The 22,477-nt window shown below is 35.7% G+C and overlaps 1 protein-coding gene across 33 annotated transcripts in view; it reads left to right on the plus strand.

Moving 5' to 3' along the window:
- Adgrl2 (adhesion G protein-coupled receptor L2) overlaps window positions 1–22,477 on the plus strand; it is a 644,234-nt gene that overhangs the window by 193,812 nt on the left and 427,945 nt on the right. For 2 of the 33 annotated variants that reach the window (XM_058578959.1, XM_058578957.1), the window contains exon 1: window positions 10,330–10,486. The exons of the other annotated variants lie outside the window; for them this stretch is intronic. The gene's annotated coding sequence lies outside the window, so the exon portion shown is untranslated. Of the gene's footprint in view, window positions 1–10,329; window positions 10,487–22,477 lie in introns of those variants that run through there. 33 annotated transcript variants of the gene reach the window in all.

Below are 22,477 nucleotides of genomic sequence, written 5' to 3' on the forward strand. Positions count from 1 at the left end.
CTACAAAGATCAAAGGAGTGTTTGACTTCCTGATTTACATATAGTTAACTGTCCTACCCTGGCAGAAGCCCCATACATTCCATTATTGTTGAATGAGCCAGTAATTATACTTCTAAGTATCTACCCAAGATCCTAAGCAGAAAAAGGGGAGAAAGTTATATAAAGAAGGATATTAATTTTAAAGTCATAATACCCAAAGAAGCAACAAATAGTCTTAATATTTTTGGCATAGGATCAGTTTAATAAATTGTGTCACATCAACTCAATGCAGTAATGATAGCCATAATAACCACCATGTGTGGAGCATCCAGCAGGGGCAGTACATCTTAGTAACTCCTGTCAAATGACATCTCTTTTGCTTTCCTAAGAGCTGGGCATCATCTATCACATCACTGCACAGATAAAATGCCACAAAATCAAGATCCTGTGCTCACTGTGAGTGATACAGCTGGCTCATCCTTCAGCCAATGCTTCTCTATGGCTCAGGGTGTCTCAATTAGCAGTGATCTGCTGCAGATGGATCAAGAATAGCCTAAGCTGGTAAAAGCAGTTTTGATCACCTTGCAAGTCTAGGGATAGACCTTGGCTTCCTGGCACTGGTGTATGGCATTCCTTCTCCCCTTCCTTCCTTCCTTCCATTGACAGGAATGTATACACAAATGCTGAAGCTCAAGAAGCCATCTTGGTCTCTGGCAAAGACACATTCCTGGGGCAGGGGACTAGAAAGCTGGAAAGACTTGGGTCTCTGAAGACTTTGTGAAATGCCATATTTCCCCCAGACTGCCTTTCATGGGTTTTTATGAGAGAGACTTTTGACTATGCTGAAGTCTTGGGCTGAGGGAATGGTTCTAAATCTCTCACAGTTTTACTTAATCCTAACTAATAAATTTGCTTTCAGTACCAACAATAGATGATCGTTCTTAAGATAAAGTTGGAATTTCACCCCACTTCGTTAACATCATATTGGATAAAACTGCTAACTTCAGGAAAGAAAAGGAATCATCTTCATACTGGGTAGGAGGTCACGTACCCAGCTAAAAATTAGTAATTGAATCAGTGGGGAAAACGAAGAACAGACACATACAATTGAAGCCCATATCTGTCTGACTCCAAAGCTGGCCACTCACTGCTATATTGTACTCTCCTGCTGCTGATTAGACTGAATGATGATGTAAAAAACCTGTTATATTATTTTCCATTCTTTTAGAGTATTCAAAATTAAAATATACTATAAAAAGAAACATGCTTTTAGTAAGTTATGCAGAATAAAATTCTATATCTTACATATGCAGGTAAAATTATGATTTCAAGAGCAAAAAGTTAGGTTATTTGGATTTAGAAATGTGAATGAATCACAGATTTGTTCCTACTTTATCTTTTAAGCCTTCTTTAATAAGCAAATCATAATTTTATAATAAAATATGTTGTGGGTAGTTATGTATATATACCTTTTTTAAAATCATGTAAACCATCCAGCTACAGAATCTTTTTATATAGAGCCACTAAGCAGAATCTGTAAGTAGTAGATTTTATATAGAAGAGAAATGATAAATAGCATGTCATTTGATGCTTCATAATTTTTGGTTTTTAACTTTCTGGGTCACTGGTTTCTCAAAGAGTTTTCATTCTTTCCGCACATTAGTTAGGTGATTGAGGAAGGTGTCAGGCTCCTGAGACATGGGAAAAGATGATGTGGGGGGATTAAATTCTTCTTTTATTTTGGCTGAGTATACAAAATACCCAGTTTGATTTAGTAGTCCTTCCCCTGTGTGTATTAACTTCTGTCTACCGTGGGCAGTGCTGAGAATATATTGTCATTGGCATCCAAATGAGATACATACGTTTTTTAAAGTATATACTGATTTTATAAAATCAATGCCAAGAATTGATGGAATGGTTAGGACCAAGAAACTTGAGAAAAGGAAAGAAAGAACTGTTGATTGATTAAGATTAAGGAGTATATAGAGACAGGAGTAGGAAGAAACATTACTGGAGGGATGTTATGAATAGAATATGTCAGTTGAAGCTGACATTGTGGAAACACACCTGTAATCCCAGCTACTTGGAAGTCTGACGCAGGAGAATTGCAAATTCTAGGCCAGCCTGGGCAACTTAGCCAGACTCTGTCTCAAAGGAAAACATAAAAAGGACAAAGAATGTAGCCAGTGATCGAGCACCCCACTACCCCAATACCACACACACACACAAAAAAAAAAAACTGGATATGTCAGTTGAAGAGATTTCACCAATGCAAATTAAAACTACACTGAAATTTTATCTCACTCCAGTTAGAATGACAATTATCAGGAATATAAGTAACAATAAATGTTGACAAGGATGTGAGGAAAAAGGTACACTCATACATTGTTGGTGGAATTGCAAATTGGTGCAACCAATCTGGAAAGCAGTATGGAAATTTCTCAGAAAACTTGGAAGGGAACCACCATTTGACCCGGTTATCCCACTCTTTGGTCTATACTCAAAGGACTTAAAACTAGCATACTATAGTGACACAGCAACATCAATGTTTATAGCAACTTAATTTACAATAATAGCTAAGCTATGGAACCAACCTAGGTGCCCTTCAACAGATGGATGGGTAAAGAAAATGTGGTATACATACACAATGGAATATTACTCAACCATAAAGAAGAATGAAATTATGGCATTTGCCAAAAAATGGAGACTATCATGCTAAGTGAAATAAGCCAATCCCCCAAAACCAAAGGCCAAATATGTTCTCTCTGACATGTGGATGCTAACAGAAGTTCATTGGATTAGATTAAAGGTTCATGAAGGAAGGGGAGGGAGATGGGAATAGGAAAAACAATAGAATGAATTGAACATAACTTTCCTATATTCATATATGAATACATGACCAGTGTTCCACATCTGTACAACCACAGGAATGGGAAGTTATATTCCATGTAGGTACAATATGTCAAAATACATTCTACTGTCATATATATCTAAAAAGAACAAATTTTAAGAAAAAAAAAGAGAGAGAAATATGAGGGAGCCACAGTGCAAGCCTCATATGTAATGATGTCCTTTCTAGTCATTATAATAAAAAAGTAAAAAGCACATAAAAAAAAGAAAAAGAAAAAAAAGAGACATTATCATCCCTGTGTAGTGAAAGCACATGCATAGTTTGTTTAAGTGATGTCAGTAGTACCCAGGAGCACAGACATCCAGGAGGAGTGAAATCCCCAGATTGTCCGGTAGTGTGAATGATGGATATCCCTTTTTGTTTTCAGTTCTGGGGATCAAACCCAGGCCCCCTTGAATGTTAGGCAAATACTCTACTACTAAACTATATCTCCAGCACCTATATATCTTAAGAAAATATGTATGCATGTGTTTTAAAATGTACTTTTCCTGTCTTTAATAGTTACTTCTTTGCTGACTTTTTAAGAGGAAAAGAGACAAAGCTTACTGTTGAAAATGATTTAAACCAGTTAACTCACATGCAATTTTGATAACATAGGTAAAAATCTATCTTGTCTCCTAAATTATTAGAATGATAAAAACTCTTGGGTGATTTGTATCCATTTTCCAGTGCAATAAGTTGAGTATACAAATCTACTCTTATACAACAAGAAGCTTATGGCTCATTTGTGATAATTTACTTACATTAAATGGTTTACTAGATAACTGGGTATTGAAATGCAGGAAATTAAGTAATATGCATTTATGAATATATCAACATGAAGCCCACTATTATGCATAACTATAATGCGTTAATGAAAATATTTTTTAAAAGACTCCATTATGGTTTATATATGAAGTGTGCCCAAAAAGCTCACATGTGAGACAATGCAAGAGGATTTAAAGCTGAAGTGATTGAGTCAGCCTTAACCTAATCAGTGCATTAATCTGCTGATAGGGATTATCTGGGTGGTAGAGTGTAACTAGAGGAAGTGGGTCACTGGGTGTTTCCTCTAGGGTATGCATTTTGTACCTGATGAATGGTTGCCATATTCTAAGCCACCTTCTTTCACCACAATCTTCTTTCTTGATGTTTTGAGATCTCAGTCCATACACAGCCAACTCTGAAACCATGACCCCCCAATGTAAACATTTTCTACTCTAAAATTGTTCTTGGCTGGTCTTTTAGTCACAACAGTAAAACAGTTGACTATAACAGGTTTAGTAGGAATTTCATTTATGAATATGTTCTAAAGAAGATATCTTTAATTTCCCAACTATGTCATTCAAGAGCTATTTAGTGATTGTAGCTTCAAAGAAAACATGGCCTCTTAACAGTGCATGAAAACTTGGGTAATAAATTTAACCAAAAGGTTGGAGGGAGAACCAATTCTGTATGATGACTGTAAAAACCATTGAAGAACAGAAAAGACTTAAACAAATAAGCATATGTATTTTGAGATAAGAAAACATATCATGAAAAGTTGTCAAATATCCTACACTGACCTACAAATATTATATGATCCTAATATATCAATCAAAGTACTTTTGGAACAAGATAAGCTGGTGCCAAAGTTCATATGAAAAATTAAAAAGAACCAGAAAAAGTCTTTAAAAGAAAATTAGGGAAGTAAGCCTTTTGGTTATTAAAATATCTCATGAAACTTCAGTAGTGAATTGTAACTTTGAAATGCAGTGTTAGTGCAGATGTGTACACACGGAGACATAAATAGAACAATTTAAGGTGTCTAGGAAGATATATAAATAATATTCAAAAATGACAGATCAGTAGAGATGAGGAGTTAAACAACATTAGAAAACTAGAATAGATCTGGGGATGTGGCTCAGAGCTTAAGTACCTCTGGGTTCAATCCCTGATAGAAAGAAAGAAAGAAAGAAAGAAAGAAAGAAAGAAAGAAAGAAAGAAAGAAAGAAAGAAAGACAGACCATGTGTAAAAATAGAATTTGGATGCATAATCTGTCTATACAATATATCAATATAAAAAAATAAGACATGGTAAAGGAAAGATACAGATATTTCAGAGAAAAGAAAATACATTTAAATAAAAAAGGAATTAATCTCACTCATAATCTGAGAAACTTTGTAAATGAAAGTCATCCAAAATTTTTATTCTTGAATCAAGTTGGCAAAGATCCACAAGTTGATAATACACTGGGTGGGTGAAAGTGTGGAGAAGCTAGATCTGTTCCACCTGTATGGAAGAGAATTTGGCAATAGCAAGAATAAAAATAAAAATAAAAATGAAGAAAGCATATAAATATTACTAACACTTCAAAACTAAAATTATGCTTCTAGGAATTAATTTGAGACTATATTTAGTACTATGGACTTACATGTGTATATAAACCATACTATATTGAATGTCATATTAAGAACTCTGTGAATATGTAAAAGCAAAAAGCAGAAAACAACCTTAACAGGTGCACATCAATAGGAGACAATTTAAGCACAATGAAAGAGCCATGTGAGGTACTATTTGTGCCAATGTAAAAAAGAATGAGATAAAGCATTTGTCTTTGGGCATATTGGTACATTCATATGATCCCATCAACTCAGAGAATGAGGCAGGAAGATCACAAGTTCAAGGTCAGTCTCAGCAACTTAGTGAGACCCTGTCTCAAAACAAAAAAACAAAAAGGGATGGGGATGCAGCTCAGTGATTGGGCACTGCTGAGTTCAATTCCTGGTAACTCCCACCACACACAAAGTTAATCTATATTTACAAGCACACACACACACACACACACAAAAAAAAAAAAAAAAACAAGAAGCAAAACAGTATGAGTACTATGCTACCACTTATGTTTTAAAATAGATAAGATATGTACATTTGTGTAGAATAGCTTTGTGCAGATGCACAGAAATTGATGAACTTACTCATCTCCAGGGAAGAAACTTCAGTGGCTAGCATCCAGGAATGATAGACTGCTCAAAGCTTTTGTTCCTTTTCAATCAGAAACTTTTGAGCATATTACTACTCAAAAAATAAAACATAACAACTTGAACACCTTAATAGTCATGCCCTATAGTGACTAACTTCAGTCACAAATGGTTTTTTGTGTGCTGGCAGAGGGTGCTGAGAATTAGACCCAAGACATCCTTCATGATAAGCCTATGTTTTATCACTGAGATACCCCCAAAACCCAAGCACATATTTTCTATTTAAAGGTAATGGCTCAGTGGTATTTTAAAGCTAGCTCCCTTCAAACAAGTAGATTTGAAATTTAAATATAAGTTAGAGAGGTAGAATTTTTTTAAACACCCATAAATAGACTAGCATTCCACACATGCAAAAATGTCAAGATGGCCATTCTAAGTGTACAATCTTGTCAAATGGCTTCCTAACTCTATGTTCAGCGACATTGAAGCTTGAAGTCACCTCTGGTGGGGTACTAACCCCAAGTTAATCAGGAAACACTAAAATTCATGGCTTTATTGGCATGGTGGGGGTAAGGGCGGAACCAGTGGTTAGACATTTACCATTAGCTCAAATGTTCTAACGCTTGCCATGACTTTCTTTTGAGACTTTCAGATTTCTTGAGATTGCTACTCAAAATCATATGTTCATATTTATTTGACAATGAGACTCATGAGAATTATATGATATGGGAAGACAAGTAAAATGTGAATGGAGTGCTGGTGATTAAAAATAAATCCTCATTTCTAATGCACCATTAGTGACACCACTGAGAAGAGCAAGAATGTGGATACACCACTCATTGTACATCCTCAGTTTAAATGAACAGAGAATTTTCTGTTTTATTTTTAGGCAATTACAAAAAGCTGGAGAAACAAAATCAAGTAAATCTGTAAGCTTATTTTGTCTCTTTGTATCATACAATGTTTCTTATTTAATACTTGCTTGTTTTATTAATAATTAAAAGCAAGTTTGCAACATATAGACATGCAGAAGAACTTTTGAACCTATGGGAATTAATGTCTAGTGAGAATGATCCAAAAATAATACAATTTCTGATAATAAAAACTCTGTTCAGCTATTTTACACTTTTGCTATATACTGTAGACATTTTCTTTACATCATGACCCACCTTCATATGATATATATATATATATATATATAAATTCATGTAAATATTATAGCCAGATAAGCAGCATACTGCTTATAAATAGATATATGGCCATGAAATAAAGTTAATCTTTTAAAAATATATATATGAAGAAAGACAAAGAAAAATAACACTATAATCTTAAAAGAAAAATTACTTTGAATGTAAAGAAAAAAGATATGCAATGTTTAAAATCACTTTGTGTTAAACTTTTATAAGCCCCAATTAGGGTTTCCTTCTTTTGGGGGTTTTTCTCTATGTTTTAAGAAAAAGATTTTGGTTTAGAGGAATGCATGTAATTTTCCTGCTTTAAAAACAGTTTCTATCTATGTAAATATGCCTACCTTGCCATTGCCTATGTCAGTAATACCCAAAGGAAAGTTTATTTCAAATACATATATTTTCCATATTTGAGAATTGAAAATTAAATCAGATATTTTTGTCTGTTATTAAAATTCTAGTTTAAGTTTGCCCAAGGGCCAAGCTAACACAAGCACACTTACTTATACTGCTGTCATGCACCTATTTACTTTTGAATAAGGTATTGACCATTGTGAGACATCTATGGCTATGCCATTTCTCTGGCTATCAGGTTAATGGATTAGTTTTGTTGGTATTGAAATCAAAAGCCAGTGATCTTTAAATTATATCTGGCTGCTATTGTTGCCAAAGCAAAAACTAAAAACCAATATATTAAACTCAGAAAGTCTCATTTAATACACTCAATTGAGTGCTAATCTATTAGATACTATAATGATCACTAATAAAATATCAACTTGCTTCTGTCCTTTAGAACAATACAGACAATGCAGATCATTATCTGCTGTGTGAACTTAAACAGGTCACCAAGCCCGCTAAGCCAGCTTCCTTATCTCATTCAGAATGTTGTCAGTTGGTGCTGAGGTGAGAATGTTGGTCCTCCCAAAGTTTATATGTGGAAACTGGATCCTCAGTAATGTAGTATTGACAACAAAGGCCTTTAGGAGGTGATTTGATTACTTGCAGGCATTAATAGAGTTTAGAGTCCTATAAAGGGAGCTGTGTTGTATTTCTGCCACATGGGGACAAAGCAAAAAGACACCTTCCCAGAAACAGAGTGAACTTTACCAAATGTTGAATCTGCTGGTACCTTGACCTTAGACTCCCAACGTCCAGAACTGTGAGAACTCAGTTTCCATTATTTATAAATTACCTAGTGTTCAAATGGTTTATTATTCCTTGTTTTGTTTTTTGTTTTATTTCTTCAGTGCTGGAGATTGAACTCAGGATCTCATGCATGCTAGGCAAGCTACACTCCCAGCTGTGTGAGGTATTTTTTATAATAGCCCAAATAGAGTAAGAAAGTTAGAAAAGATCAGCAGTCTCTATCTAAATACTCAATGACGTTCTTCATAGAACTTGAAAAAAAAACAGTCCTAAAATTCATTTGGAAGAATCAGAGACCCATAATAGCCAAAGCAATTCTAAACTAAAAAAGCAGTGCTGGAGGCATTACTATACATGACTTCAAATTATACTACAGAGCTACAGTAACAAAAACTGCATGGCTCTGGCATAAAAAAAAAGACACATAGACTAATGATATAGCACAGAAGACACAGAGACAAAGACACACTTCTACAGTCATCTGATCCTTAACCAAAGTAGCAAGAACACACATTGGAGAAAACATCCATTTAAGGCTTTTTAACAAGTGGCACTAAGACAACTGGTTATCCACATGTAGAAGAATGAGACTAGACCCTTATTCCTCACCCTGCACAAAAATCAACTCAAAATGGATTGAACACATAGAAATTAAACCAGGAATTTTGCAACTCCTAGAAGAAAATGTAGGGTCCATTCCTCAGCATTTTAGGCACAGAAAAGAACTTCACAATAGGATCCTTAAAGCTCAGGAAATAATGCCAAGAGTTAATAAATGGGATGTCACCAAAATAAAGAGCTTCTGTAAAGCAAAGGAAATAATTAGAAATGTGAAGAGAGAACATACAGAATTCGAGAAAAGCTTTGATGGCTACTCTACTGACAGTATTAATATCTAAAATATATAAAGAACTCAAAAAACTTTACACCAAAAAATTAAATAACTAAATTAACCAGTTAATTAAATATTATCAATCAATAACACAATAAATGGGCAAAAAGAAGTAATATAAATGGTCAACAAATACATGAAAAAATGTTCAACATCATTAAATATTAGGGAAATGCAAATAAAAAAATACACTGAGATTACATGTCACACCAATTAGAATGACAGTCAACAGCAATACAAATAATAATAAGTAAGGGAGAGCATGAGGAGAAAAAGGATTACTTTTATGTTGTTGGTGGGATTGTAAATTAGTATAAAGCACTATGGAAATCAGTATGGAGGCTCCTCAAAAGACTTGGCATGGAACCACTATATGACCTATTATTTGTAACACCTCTCAGTATTTATCCTAAATAATTGAAGCCCTCATACTATGAGGATACATGCATACCCATGTAGCAGCACAATTGCCAAACTATGGCACAATTGCCAAATTATGGAACCAGACTAGATGTCAATCAATGGATGGATAAATAAGAAGAAAATGTGGTATATATACACACTGGAGCTGTATTTAGCCATGAAGAAAAATAAAATTATGTAATTTGCAGGAAAATGGATGGAACTAGACACCATTAAGTGAAATAAGCCAAACTTAAAGGGTTGAGGGTCTTATGTTGTTTCTCATATATGAAAGCTGGAAAGGAAAAAGAAAAAGAAAGATGGGGGCAGACCTCAGGAAAATCCAGGGGAGATCAGTAGAGGAAAAGGACTAAGGGGTGGGGGAGAGGGATGGAGCAGGGACGAGCTAGGGAATAATATAGATCAAATTATATTATCTGCGTATATGACTATATAACAACAAATCCCATCATTATGTACAACTATAATGCACCAATTTAAAATGGAGGGGGGAGAAACAAAAGAAAAGATCTGCAATATGAAATCAATGGCAAAATGAGTGATCCAATGACTGCTATAGAGATTAGAAAGGGGTAACTGACGTTCTTTAGAATAGAAACTGACCCTTTTTCATCTTAATAATTTGAAAACTTCACATATCGCCTAGTATACAGTAAGCACCCAATAAACCTCTGTTGTAGCACTTAAGTGAATGAGTGGTTCATTGTTGGCTGAGGTAGAAGGAAAACCTTATGCATAAAATAGAATTCTAACTGTGTCTTGAAGGATAAGCAGGATTTGTATTAGCTTGGGGAACAGGAAAGGATATGATAAGTAGGAAAAATAGCTGCAGCCAAACTCTGGAGAGGAAATGAGGAGAGCCTTTTGAGAGAGGACAACAAATAAGATTCCCAGACCAGAATGAAGAGCATATGCAGCCAAAAATAAAATCTGAATGTCACAAGGAAAGGTGAAAAGAGATTTATGAAGAGCCTTAACATCTAAGCTGAGGAGTGTCGACTTTATTAGGTAAGTAAATGAGCAGTGGGGAGAAGACAGGATGAAAGATGCTGTTTTAGGGCGTCCGCCTGGCAGTGGTGGGAGGGTAAAATCCGAGAAGTCAGTGAGAATTGTCAGTGAGGTCAATAAGAAATTGGACCCCACAAAGAGAGGTCATGGCAGCAAAGCAGCTCTCCCCACAGAGGAGAGGTGAGGGGCAGTGGAAACAGGATCAGATGGGGGAGAACTTCGAAATGAGAATTCAGAGCGTTTGGTAGCTTTTAAAATAGTTGCTACTAGAAACACAGAGTGGCAAGAATGTATTTCAGATAAGCCCTGTGGCACTCCTCTGAGAATAATTGTGCTATTCATTGCAATGAATCATTCAATATACATTCGGTGCAATTAGGTATTATGGAATGCTTACTTTTAGTCCAATCTGTACTAGGCACTATGGAAAATAAAGAACCCCCAAACTGCGGAACATCTTGATTTAGGCTTACCTACCTCCAATGTGCTCAGAATGCTTATTATCCCATAGTTGGGCAAAAGCATCTAACATCAAAATTATTTTATAACGTAGTGTTGAATATCTCATGTAATGTATTGAATATTGTACTAAAGTAAAAATCCAGAATGGCTTTATGGGTACAATTTTGACCAATGCAATGTTGAAAATTTTTAAGCTGAACCATTGTAATTCAGTGACCATCTGTATAGAGGAAGTGTCTATGATATGGTATCCACAAGATGCTGATTAAGATGAATATTAAGACTATTAAGAGCAATGTGTAGTAAGAGCACATAGAATAACCAGAGTCATTAAACAAACTGTTTTATTTAATCCTCATAACTTTGAGGCAAGTACTACAATTTATCCCCAATTTACTTACACAGACATTGAGACTTGTGGTGGTAAATTAACTTGCCCAGTGTAATAAAGGCAGTAAATAGTAGACTCAGGAATAAAATCTTAGCACTCTCACCCCAATCTCACGTTTTCACCACTAACTACATCATACATGACTAACATACATAGCAGTAGTTAATAGAGATTATAGAACTATAATTTTGAAGGACAAAACATGTGGTATCACAAATTTTGCTTTAGAGCAGGAAAGACATGTGGCTTACAAGAGAAATTGCATAAGGAACTGCACAGGTAGGAATGAATATAACATGCTCCAGAGCATTAAAGCAATCAGGGTAAGTGATGGAACGAAGAGGCTGAAGGCATAAATCCAAGCCAGACAATGGCAACAAGGTTGAACACCACGCACAGAGTTGTCTGTCCTTCGACATGACTGGGGTCAATCAATTAATAAATACTTATTGAACATGAGTCAGCCTTCCTGGTAGCAGGTCCAGGAGTTCAGAATGAATGCATCCTCCTCCCATATTGTCTAGGCTGCAGCTTTATCTTCAAACCAGCACAGGCTCAGGACGCTGTCCATCTAAACATGTGCCATACTTCAGATCAATTCAAGCTGCCCTTTCTCAGAATGGCATGACTCAAAACTTTCCTGAAGTCTTCAGAAGATTCAGCTTCATTATGTTCAGTGTCATTAGTCTAGAGAGGAAAAAAAAAAAATCTAAAGGATCCCAGAGAGGTAAGGATTTTTATTTTACAGAATAAACCGAGGGGAAAAAAATGTAAAGTTTAGAAAGATGTGTACCAGGCACGGGGAACATGTCCGTAATTCCAGTGACTGGGGAGGCTAAGGCAGGAGGATCCTAAGTTTGAGGGCAACCTGGATTACTTAGGGAGAGTTTATCTCCAAATAATATAAAATAAAAAGGACTGGGGATGTTGCTCAGTGGTACAGCACCCCTGGGTTCAATTTCTAGTTCTGGAAAAAAAAAAGAGAGAGAGAGAGAATGAGAGATGTGTAGCTAGCACACTTATCTGTCACCTAGCGTGCAATATTTGTTGAAAGAAGAAACTTTAAAGAAGGTATTCTAATAACTCAGGTTTGAGGAGTTAAGACCCTGCAATAGTACAAAAGGAGAATTAAGAATTAACCAAAAGACATCTCACAGGAAAAGTCAACATCCTCATTGAATATGTGGTGATGAAAAGAGAAAAAAAACATAGACTACACCATTTTTTTAACCTGTCTCTTCAAGAAGAGATGCTCTAAATGAAATTCCAAAAATTAGAAATTTCATTAGGATAAGAGTGATTTTTCTCTGTTAGTGTACAGAAACTAGCCACATGCTTAGTACATAGTAGCTAGTCAATACATTATGGTGCTGAATATATAATTTTAAGAAGAAAACCACGCTATCCCATCCTGAAGCTTGAGTCTCAAGTCAGAGCAATGATATTTACTACTAGAAACCCATGTATAAATGATCCCCTGTTACAGTGGGAGTTTTGCTTTATTCTTTCAAAATAAAACAACAACAATAATTATAAAACTAAGTGTAGGGAGTGGTGTGAGCACCCCCGCCCAGAGTGGAGGGCCTGGGTTGTCGGCTGTTTCCTTGAAAGCAACCCCAAGATGAATTTCTTGATTTAGCCTAACCTACCTCCAATGTGCTCAGAATGTTTATTATCCCACGGTTGGGCAAAACCATCTAACATCAAAACTATTTCTCAAGAAGGTCAATGACTTCTCACTTGTCTGAGTTCCTATATCTACTTTCTTAAAAATTTCTCAAATTTTTAGAAGCTTCAGACTTCACAAAATCTGGACCTAGCGTTGTATACATTAGCTCTAGCTGGTACAAAAACATTATTTGAATTCCCCTCTTGCCTTTTCTTCATCCCAGATAATTAAAGTTTGCATTTTAGACTTTGAGTTGAGTTAAAACTGAGTTTTAGTTCAATTTATATAATTTCCTATCCCTGTGACTTTGGCACAGTATTTAATTTCTCAGACCTCTAGTTTCCCCATCTATAAAATGGGAATATTTATTAATAAATAGTCTTCGGGGTTATTATAAGCTTAAATGTCCATGAGGGTTCAATAAATAGCACTTCTGTTATTTTTAATAAATAACCCAATAATTCTTATACTCATTTTTCACATTTAAAACATTGTATATAATTGATATTTTGTTATAAATCATCAGAAGCCTGGGATATAAAATTATTACAACTTTTCCTTTATTTTTCAAGTTATCCTGCTAGGAGAAATCCTGGATTTGTAAGAGTTAAGAACTAAGTTTGCAATACAATTTTTTTTTTTAATTTCTGCACTCTTAACATGCTTTGAGGATGAGTCTAAATATAAGTGCTTCATTTTTATGAATGATAATCTGGGCTGTGGACATTATCACTTCACCAAGTTATTCCAAGAACATTTCAAGCTCACTAAAAATCAAATTCATAAAATAATTTACTGGTCATTTTTCACCATCTGGGGATCAACAGGAAAAAAAAGTCTTTAAAAACAATGAATAAAAGACCATAATTTATATTGCAACAATCACCCACTAGAGATTGATAATTTTATCATTGTGATCATAGTGTGAAGAAAAGTGGACTCTCACATGCTTTTGCTCTTAAATAAATTCCTTTGAATTTATTTCCAAATCACCTATTTGTTTTATATCTTTCAAAAATCTAACATTTTCTACCTTTGTTCTTTTAGAATATAAGAACTTCTTTCCCACTAGTGATATTATATTCTTTAATTTTATTTATTTTTTCATTTTTAAAATTTGCCCTAACTAGTTATACATAACAGTAGAATGCATCTTGACACATCCTACATAAATGGAGTATAACGTCTCATTCTTCTGGTTGTACACGTGGTAGAATTACAAAGGTCGTATGTGTACACGAAGTAATAATGTCCAGTTCATTCTACTATCTTTCCTGCCCCCATACCCACTCCCTACCTTCACTACCCTTTGCCTAATCCAAAGTACCTTTGTTTTTCCTTAGTACCCCAACATATTTGAACTAGCATCTGCATTTGGAAAACATTTGGCCTTTCATTTTGGAAGATTGGCTTATTTTATTTAGCATGATAACCTCCAACTCCATCCATTTACCTGTAAATGTCATGATTTTATTCTTCTTTAAGACTAATATTCCATTGTGTATAAGGACCACATTTTCTTTATCCATTCATCTGTTGAAGGTTCTCTAGGTTGGTTCCATAGCTTAGCTATTGTGAATTGAGCTATAAACATTGATGTGGCTGCATCACTGTAGTATGCTGATTTTAAGTCCTCTGGGTATAAACTGAGGAGTCAGGTAGCTGGCTCAAATGGTGGTTCCATTCTTCCAATATGGAGGAATTTCCATACTGTTTTCCATAATGGTTACATCTATTTGCAGTCCCACCAGCAATTTATGAGTGTATCTTTTCCCCCACATCCTCACCAACACTTATTGTTGCTTATAGTCTTGATAACTGCCATTCTGACTGGAGTAAGATGAAATTTTAGAGTAGTTTTGATTTGCATTTCTCTAATTGCTAGAGGTGTTGAACATTTTTTCATATATTTGTTGATCAATTGTATTTCTTCTTCTACGAAGTGTCTGTTCAGTTCCTTAGCCCATTTATTGACTGAGTTATTTGTTCTTTTTGAGTTTTTTGAGTTATTTATATATCCTGGAGATTAATGCTCTATCTGAGGTGTGTGGGGTAAAGATTTTCTCCCATTCTTTTTATTGGGGGTGATTAAACCCAAGGACACTTAACAACTGAGCCACATCCCCAGCCCTTTTTTATATTTTTATTTAGAGACAGGGTCTTGCTGAGTTTGTTAGTGTCTCACTAAGTTACTGAGGCTGGCTTTGAACTAGCAATCCTCCTGCTTCAGCCTCCTGAGCCTCTAGAATTATAAGCATGCACCACTGCACCCAGCTTTTCTCCCATTCTGTAGGCTCTCTCTTCACATTATTGATTGTTTCCTTTGCTGAGAAGAAGCTTTTTAGTTTGAATCCATCCCATTTATTGACTTTTGATTTTATTTTCTGTGCTTTAGATTCTTGTTAGGGAAGTCAGCTCCTAAGAGACATGGTGAAGATCGGGGCCTACTTTTTCTTCTATTAGGTGCTGGGTTTCTGTTCTAGTGCCTAAGTCTTTGATCCACTTTGAGTTGAGTTTTGTGCAGGGTGAAAGATAGGGTTTTAATTTCATTTTGTTTCATGTAGACTTGCAGTTTTCCCAGCACTGTTCGTTGAAGAGGCTATCTTTTCTCCAATGAATGTTTTTGGTGCTTTTGATAATTTTTATCTAAAAATAATTTTTTGAGTGGTACTAGAAATTGAACTGAGAGACTATCTGCCACTGAGCTATATTCCCAGCCCTTTTTATTTGTTATTTTGAGACAGAGTCTGGCTGTATTGCCCAGGCTGGCCTCAAACTTGAGATCCTCCTGCCTCAGCCTCCCAAGTCACTGGGGTTACAGGTTTCCCTCACCACGCCCAGCATAGTATTCTTTAATTTTAAAGAAAGTAAAACACCAAAATGTCCTCAGAATTCCAGAATGCACTTTGATGAATTCTATCTGAACAACCTTTAGTTAGAATATCCACATGGCAAGCAGCTACATACATTGCAAGCATAGTATAAAAATGTTCATAAACTATATAATTTATTCTATCACAGAGATTAGTGTTCATTCTTCTGGAATTAATCCCATATCCAACCCCATTGTCCCTATGCTGATTATGAGCTGTATTAGAAGACAATACCAACCTCACACTAGGAGCCTAAGGAATACTAGCTGGGGACTCTTGTTTCAGGCATTGCAGAATGTCTTTGCTCATTCCTTTGGGTGATGACTTCTTTCTAGACTAAAAGAAAATCATGACATGAATAAAGAAAAGAAGGGAAACACTTGGGCCTCTCTCAGACCATGGATTCTCCAGCTGAAGCCTCACTCTGAACATGTGATGAAAATCTCTGGTTATAGAACCTCCTAACCCAGAATTCTGGTTCTCCTGCCCATTACAATGTTTTCATCACCTAGTCACAATGGACTTCATTTTCCTTATCGGCTGATTATGAACTGTACTAGAAGACAATACCTTTTATCTGTAGCATGATTTACCAGATTCAAAGCACATTCACATTTCTCATTGCATCTACACAACTTTGAGCGAAGATAGAACAAATAATTCTGTTCCAATTTTTCACATAAGCAAGTCTTGGAGGTGAAATGGTTTATCCAAATAGACTTAATTAGAGCTGAAGGCAAATGCCTTCTGGCTTCTGACTCTTTGCACTATTCAGTTTCTTCCTACCTCTCACTGACCTTTCCACTTGTATAAATCTGTGATTCTGGGAATCACATCCCATCTTAGAGATGCTTTGCATGGTTTATGCCTGAGAATATTCAGCAGTTGGTAAGAGCAGAATAATGCCACTGTTCTTTAAAGTGTGTTCAAAGGTTACAGAATCAAATGCAAGTTATTTTTAAAGATTCTTTATTAATTCAAACACTGGATGAATATTGTGATTTTTTTGTTTCAATGACAAGAGCATACATTTAAGTACCTTCTCTTTCTTTCCCCCCTCTTTTCTTAACCCACAATCAGAGCTTGCTGGTTCTAAGCTTTTTGGCATCTCTGGATGAATCTTATATGGCTTGAAATAGCTGCTACTGAGCTGTTGTTTAGTACTTTCGTCCAAGTCTGCTTTAAGTGTGTACAATGCAGAAAGGGTTCTTTTCTGAGGACTGAGACTCTAAGCTTCAAGAAATGTTGAAGGGTTTTGTTTTCTCAGAGCTGTCAAGTTTCTTTGAAAGAACTGAACAGAAGCAACAAAGGAAGATGTGAGAATGATTTAAAAATTTTTTTAAATATCTCTTTGGTTTTCCAGCTTTCTTTAAAATTAAAGATCCGTTGTTAACCATTCCATAGTTGAACGCCTCTATCTTTGGGTTATTGCTCTGCAATGATGTGACCCTTCAAGTGTGTGCGTGTGAATGTGTTCTTTTTCTTTTTCTTTTTTTTTTTTTCAGCCTTTTCTCTAAGATTTAAAACTTATCTTTTCAAAAAATCAAAAATTTAGAAAAAGTGGTTTTATTTAGAAATAAGGAAAGGGGAAGTGGAAAGAAAAGTCATCCTGGAAGAATAAAAATAGAGCAGAGAGCCCAACAGACCAAAAGTGGACAGCACACCATGCTTACATGATTTACTTGGGGTTTCGTGTTTTTGAAAGCAGCACATAAGTGCATGGTAGGATTTTGGCAAATGAAATTGTGTACTGTTTACTTGAAGGCACTCAATGATGATAAACCGTTATTTGGTACAAGCAGTATGCCTGATGGTGCCAAGAACACTGAATTAGATACAGTTCCTGCAAAGTAGGTTTGAAATCTAAAGACAAATTAGACAGACAGGGTAGATAATACCCAGAAAAAGCCTAACATTTCATCATGTAACAATGTCATCATGGACATTCTAAGTATACTTTCAGACATAATTTGAAGAATTTCCTAACTGCACATGAAAACATTGTAAATAGAGTCATATTTACACAGATTGAACATGTGCACAGATGTAAGCACATAAATCTCAGATGTGCAATTTAAGGGTGATACGTTTAGCTGCTAAATATAGGCATCCACCTGAAAATTGCTATCTTTGCTGCTCATCTCCCTTACATTTTTAATTACTTTCAATTTCCTTTTTAAATTAGAGATTTGAATAAACATGCAAACATTTGTTGTTTCTGAATAATATGACCAACCTACATTTGAGTGAAATTTCCTCTAAATAATTTTTTTAATTTTTACCTTTGGCTTCTGCACTTGTTGTTTGCTCACTTTATGAAAATATTTTTCTTTTTACTTTTTCTTTTCTTTTCTTTTTTCTTTTTTTTTTTTTTACAATTGGCAAAATGGAAATTGAAGAGGAGTCCAGAAAAACAAACCAAATTCTTCATGTGAATAATCATTTCACATTGACGTCTTGAAACAAGAAAGATTTCTGCTATTTATTTACCAGAGATGAGTACAGATAATTTCATTTTGCATTGATTTTCTCTATGAAGAGAGGAAGTGTGGTCAGCTAAAACAAAGCCCTGAAATGGGGAATCAGCAGCCACAACTTCTGTTCTCTCGTTGCAGAATCTGTTCTGACTCTTAGGAACTCTCTTGGTTTCCATGATCTCAGATTTTTCTTCTTGTTGGCTCTTCATTTGTTTGTTTTCCTTTGGTTTTGTTTTTTTTAATGCACATGATCAAATTTACAGACAGAATTCTTTGAGCTCTTTTGTTGAGCTATTTTAATTGGTCTTTTCTATAAACACAGTATATTGATAAAATGGGAGCCCATACAATTGTGCACCATGCAGGAATACAATCCTCTGACATTTGTGTGGCCAAATGTTTAATGAGAACCCACTGTGTGCAAGGCATTGAGGTAGGCTTTGCATAAACATATTTTTTCTTTAAATTACAACACAATTATTTTTCTGTCATTACTGAAAATAATAAGCTTTCCAGTAGGCTGATACTGTATAAGTTTAGGATAACTGTACACACACACACACACACACACACAATCACCATACATTTTAAATATAGAAAACTCTTTTATTTTTGAGAAATATTTGTCAAACACACAAAAAATTTCAAATCCTATGACGTGTTCTTATTATATTTTCAAATTACTGTTTTTAAATTTATGGAATACATGTATCCATTGTATATATTTGGAAAGTTGGCATGAATATGTATATATTTGTGTATATATGTGTGTGTGTTTATTATATGTTTATATATGTATATAATTAGAAAAAACATCATGCTTATGCCAGAAACACATACATCTGTGCTTATTAAAATTGTGAATTAGAACTTACAGAATCACCGTTTCTAATAAAAAGTATTTTATCACCAGGCATAGTAGCACATGCCTATAATCCCAGGAAATCAGGAGGATGAGGTGGGAGGATCATAAGTTCCAGGCCAGACTCAACATCTGAGGGAGACTCTCAGCAACTTAGTAAGATACTGTTTCAAAATAAAAAGTGAAAAGGCTGGGGACATGTAGCTCAGTAGTAAAGTGACCCTGAGTTTAAAAACACAAAACAAAAACATTTTATCCTTACTAGGTGTGTACTTGGTGTGGTGTGAACTTTTTTTTTTTTAATTCCCCAGGTTTTTTGTTAATGCTAGTTGTCTCCTTTTCCTCCTCTGTTTCCTTTTCTTTTTCTTTCTTTCTTTCTTTTTTTTTCTTTTCTTTTTTTTTTTTTTTGTGTGTGTATGTGTGTGTAGGGTAGTGGAGACTGATCTAGGCTAGCACTCTACCACTAAACTATATCTCCAGGTCTTTTAATAAATTTTATCCTGAGAGGGGGTCAGGCTAAAATGTTCTGGTTGGCCTTGAATTTGGAATCTTCCTGCCTCAGCCTTCCAGGTAGCTGAGATTACAGGTGTGTGCCTTTGAACTCGGCTCACTTCTTTCTTTTTACCCTACAGTTTCAATATATGTGATTTCATTTCAGGGACCCAATATGAACTGCTCTAGTTGTAGCCATCTGTGAAAAGGGAAAAAGGCATAGTACTTCCTTTTAAAGACAAATCCCCAAAACCGTACAATTACTGTTACATGCCTTTCTTCAGAACTTTTATTTCTGAGATTCTAAAACTACAGATTGCAAGTGACTCTAATCTAGTAGGCACTGTTCAGCCAAACAAGTGGCATAGCAAAATAAACTCAGGGTAGAAATTCTAATTCTGGCTATGCTGCTAACTAGCTTCAATAGCAACAGAGGGTCATTTAGTTTTTATAATTCTGTTTCTCCATCTGAAAAACAAGAAAAGTGGAGTTGAAGTTAAAGAGGTAACTTCAGATTTTCCATTTCCAGAGTATACCATAATGCCCAAGATGACTTTTGACAAGACTTAAAAACCTATTTAGTAATAATAATAATAATAATAATAATAAAATATTTTAGGTCTTTGCCTTAATTTTTTTCTTGCAGAACTGGGAGTTTGACCCAGGGAGGGTGGGGTTCCTACCACTGAGTTACACCTCCAGTTCTTTTCATTTTTCCTTTTAAGACAGGATCTTGGGCTGGGGATGTACTTCAGTTGGTAGAGTGCTTGCCTTGCATGCACAAGGAGCTTGGTTCAATCCCGAGCACCGAAAAAAAAAAAAAAAAAGACAGGATCTCACCAAGTTGTTGTTGAGGTTGGCCTTGAACTTGCCATCCCAGTTGTCCCCAGTTGTTGGGTTTGCAGGCATGAGCCACCAGGCTCAGCTGCCATAATTCTTTTAAAGAAATATATATTGAATACTTAATACATGACAGATATTTGATTAGGCACTGAAGATCCGATGTCAAGCAAGATTGTCATAGTCTCTTCTCTCACAGGGAATAAAGACAAATACAGAGAGATAATCACAGTTTCTAGCAAGTGCTATGAAATAAATGTATAAATGTCTTTATAAGAGACTAACAGAGGTGACCAGCTTTAGGTAGGGTGATGTGATCAGAGAAGGCAAAACAGAGACCTTTGGAAGAAAATGAGCTGTTCTCACAAATCAAGAGGATACCAAGAATTAGGACATTCCAGGCACAGGGGATAGCCTACACAAAGGTGCTAAGAACCCAAGAAGAAGGTGGAAAACAGAGTCCAAATCAAACCGGTACTGGTACCCTGGTAAGAAATTTGGATATACTCAGATTTTGTTCTCAGGAAAAGGGGAAGATGCTCATGACATGCGACTAAATCAGTCAAGGTCACTCCAGGTGAATCGGGTTGGCACTGAATAATCACACAGAGACAGAAAGTACCTTTTTCTTGGGGTCCAGTGGCTCCTCAGCCCCAGCTCCCACAAGGGAAGCAAGAGAGGCAGACAAAAGAAAAAGAGAGCACCCCTGAAATTGTCCTATTTATTTGGGGGAAGACATTCGATAAAGTTCAACCCAAATAAGGCAAGAGATTTGATTTCAGGGGGTCGCTTGGTGATGTCTTTGGTTAGCAGAATGACTGACATCTCAGAAAGCCACACCCATCTCAGGTGCTGTGTGGGATTGAAGGATCACACAGTCCTGTCACAGCAGCAACATCAGTGCCATCAGTGTCATCAGTGCCATCGTCTCTTCCTGTGCTCAAATGCTCACAGCTCACATACACAGCCCTTGGCTGGTTGGCAACAGGAAGACATTGGAGGGTTTCAAAGAAAGGGAAATACGTGAATCAATTTTTAGTCTGGCAATACTCTTGCTTTTGTTGGAGGAAAACAAATATAAAATTATGAGTAATCAAGAGAAAAGTAGTGGCAGCTGAAGGACAGGAATGGCAATAAAGGAGAAAAAATACAGTCCTCAACTTTTGTTTTTTGCTGGGGATTGAACCCAGGGCCTTAGTGCATGCAAGGCAAACACTCTACCAACTGAGCTATATCCTTAGCCCCATATAGTCTCCAACTTTTGACAAATTTGGGATTTTTTTTTCACTTTATGAGGGGTTTATTAGGAACACAAGTGACTCCATTATAACTCCAGGAACGTGTACCTGCATAAAGTGTAATTTTAAAAGTTGAGTTATACACTTAAAGTTATATACAATCAATGAACGATCACACCACCAGGTCTTATCTACCATGGAAGCATAGAGAAGAGTGATGTGTTGTGCCTGCTCTATGGAAACTCACAATTTGGAGGGAGGAACAACTAACATAACATAAAGGAACCCATGTGAATAATTTCATAGGGCCTTTTTGGCACCTTATAAAAAAAAAGTCATGTATTTCTTTGGGTTAGTAGGAGAAGGTATAGAAATCTGATGATCAGATATTTGTGTTGCATTATAGCTCATTCTTATTATCTAATATTTACAGCCTGATTTTTCTGTCCCAATAACCACAAAGTGACCATTGTTGAAATAGGTATTTGTTTCTTTTCCACATATCATATTTTTCCTTATTTAGGCCAGGTCTTGGATGTGGGCTATGTACCAGATTGCAGCTAGTAGTGGGAAGATTAAAAGAACACTCAATTTAGACTCTACCAGTGTATTCCAAGATCTCACTCACACCTTCCTACAGAAATCTTGAACTCTGGCCTCTTCAAACACCCACTTTTGCAAACACTT

The sequence above is a fragment of the Marmota monax genome, unplaced genomic scaffold (genome assembly GCF_021218885.2).
Source record: "Marmota monax isolate L192 unplaced genomic scaffold, Marmota_monax_Labrador192_F-V1.1 WCK01_AAM20220418_F8-fsc00046, whole genome shotgun sequence".
Classification (NCBI taxonomy): domain Eukaryota; kingdom Metazoa; phylum Chordata; class Mammalia; order Rodentia; family Sciuridae; genus Marmota; species Marmota monax.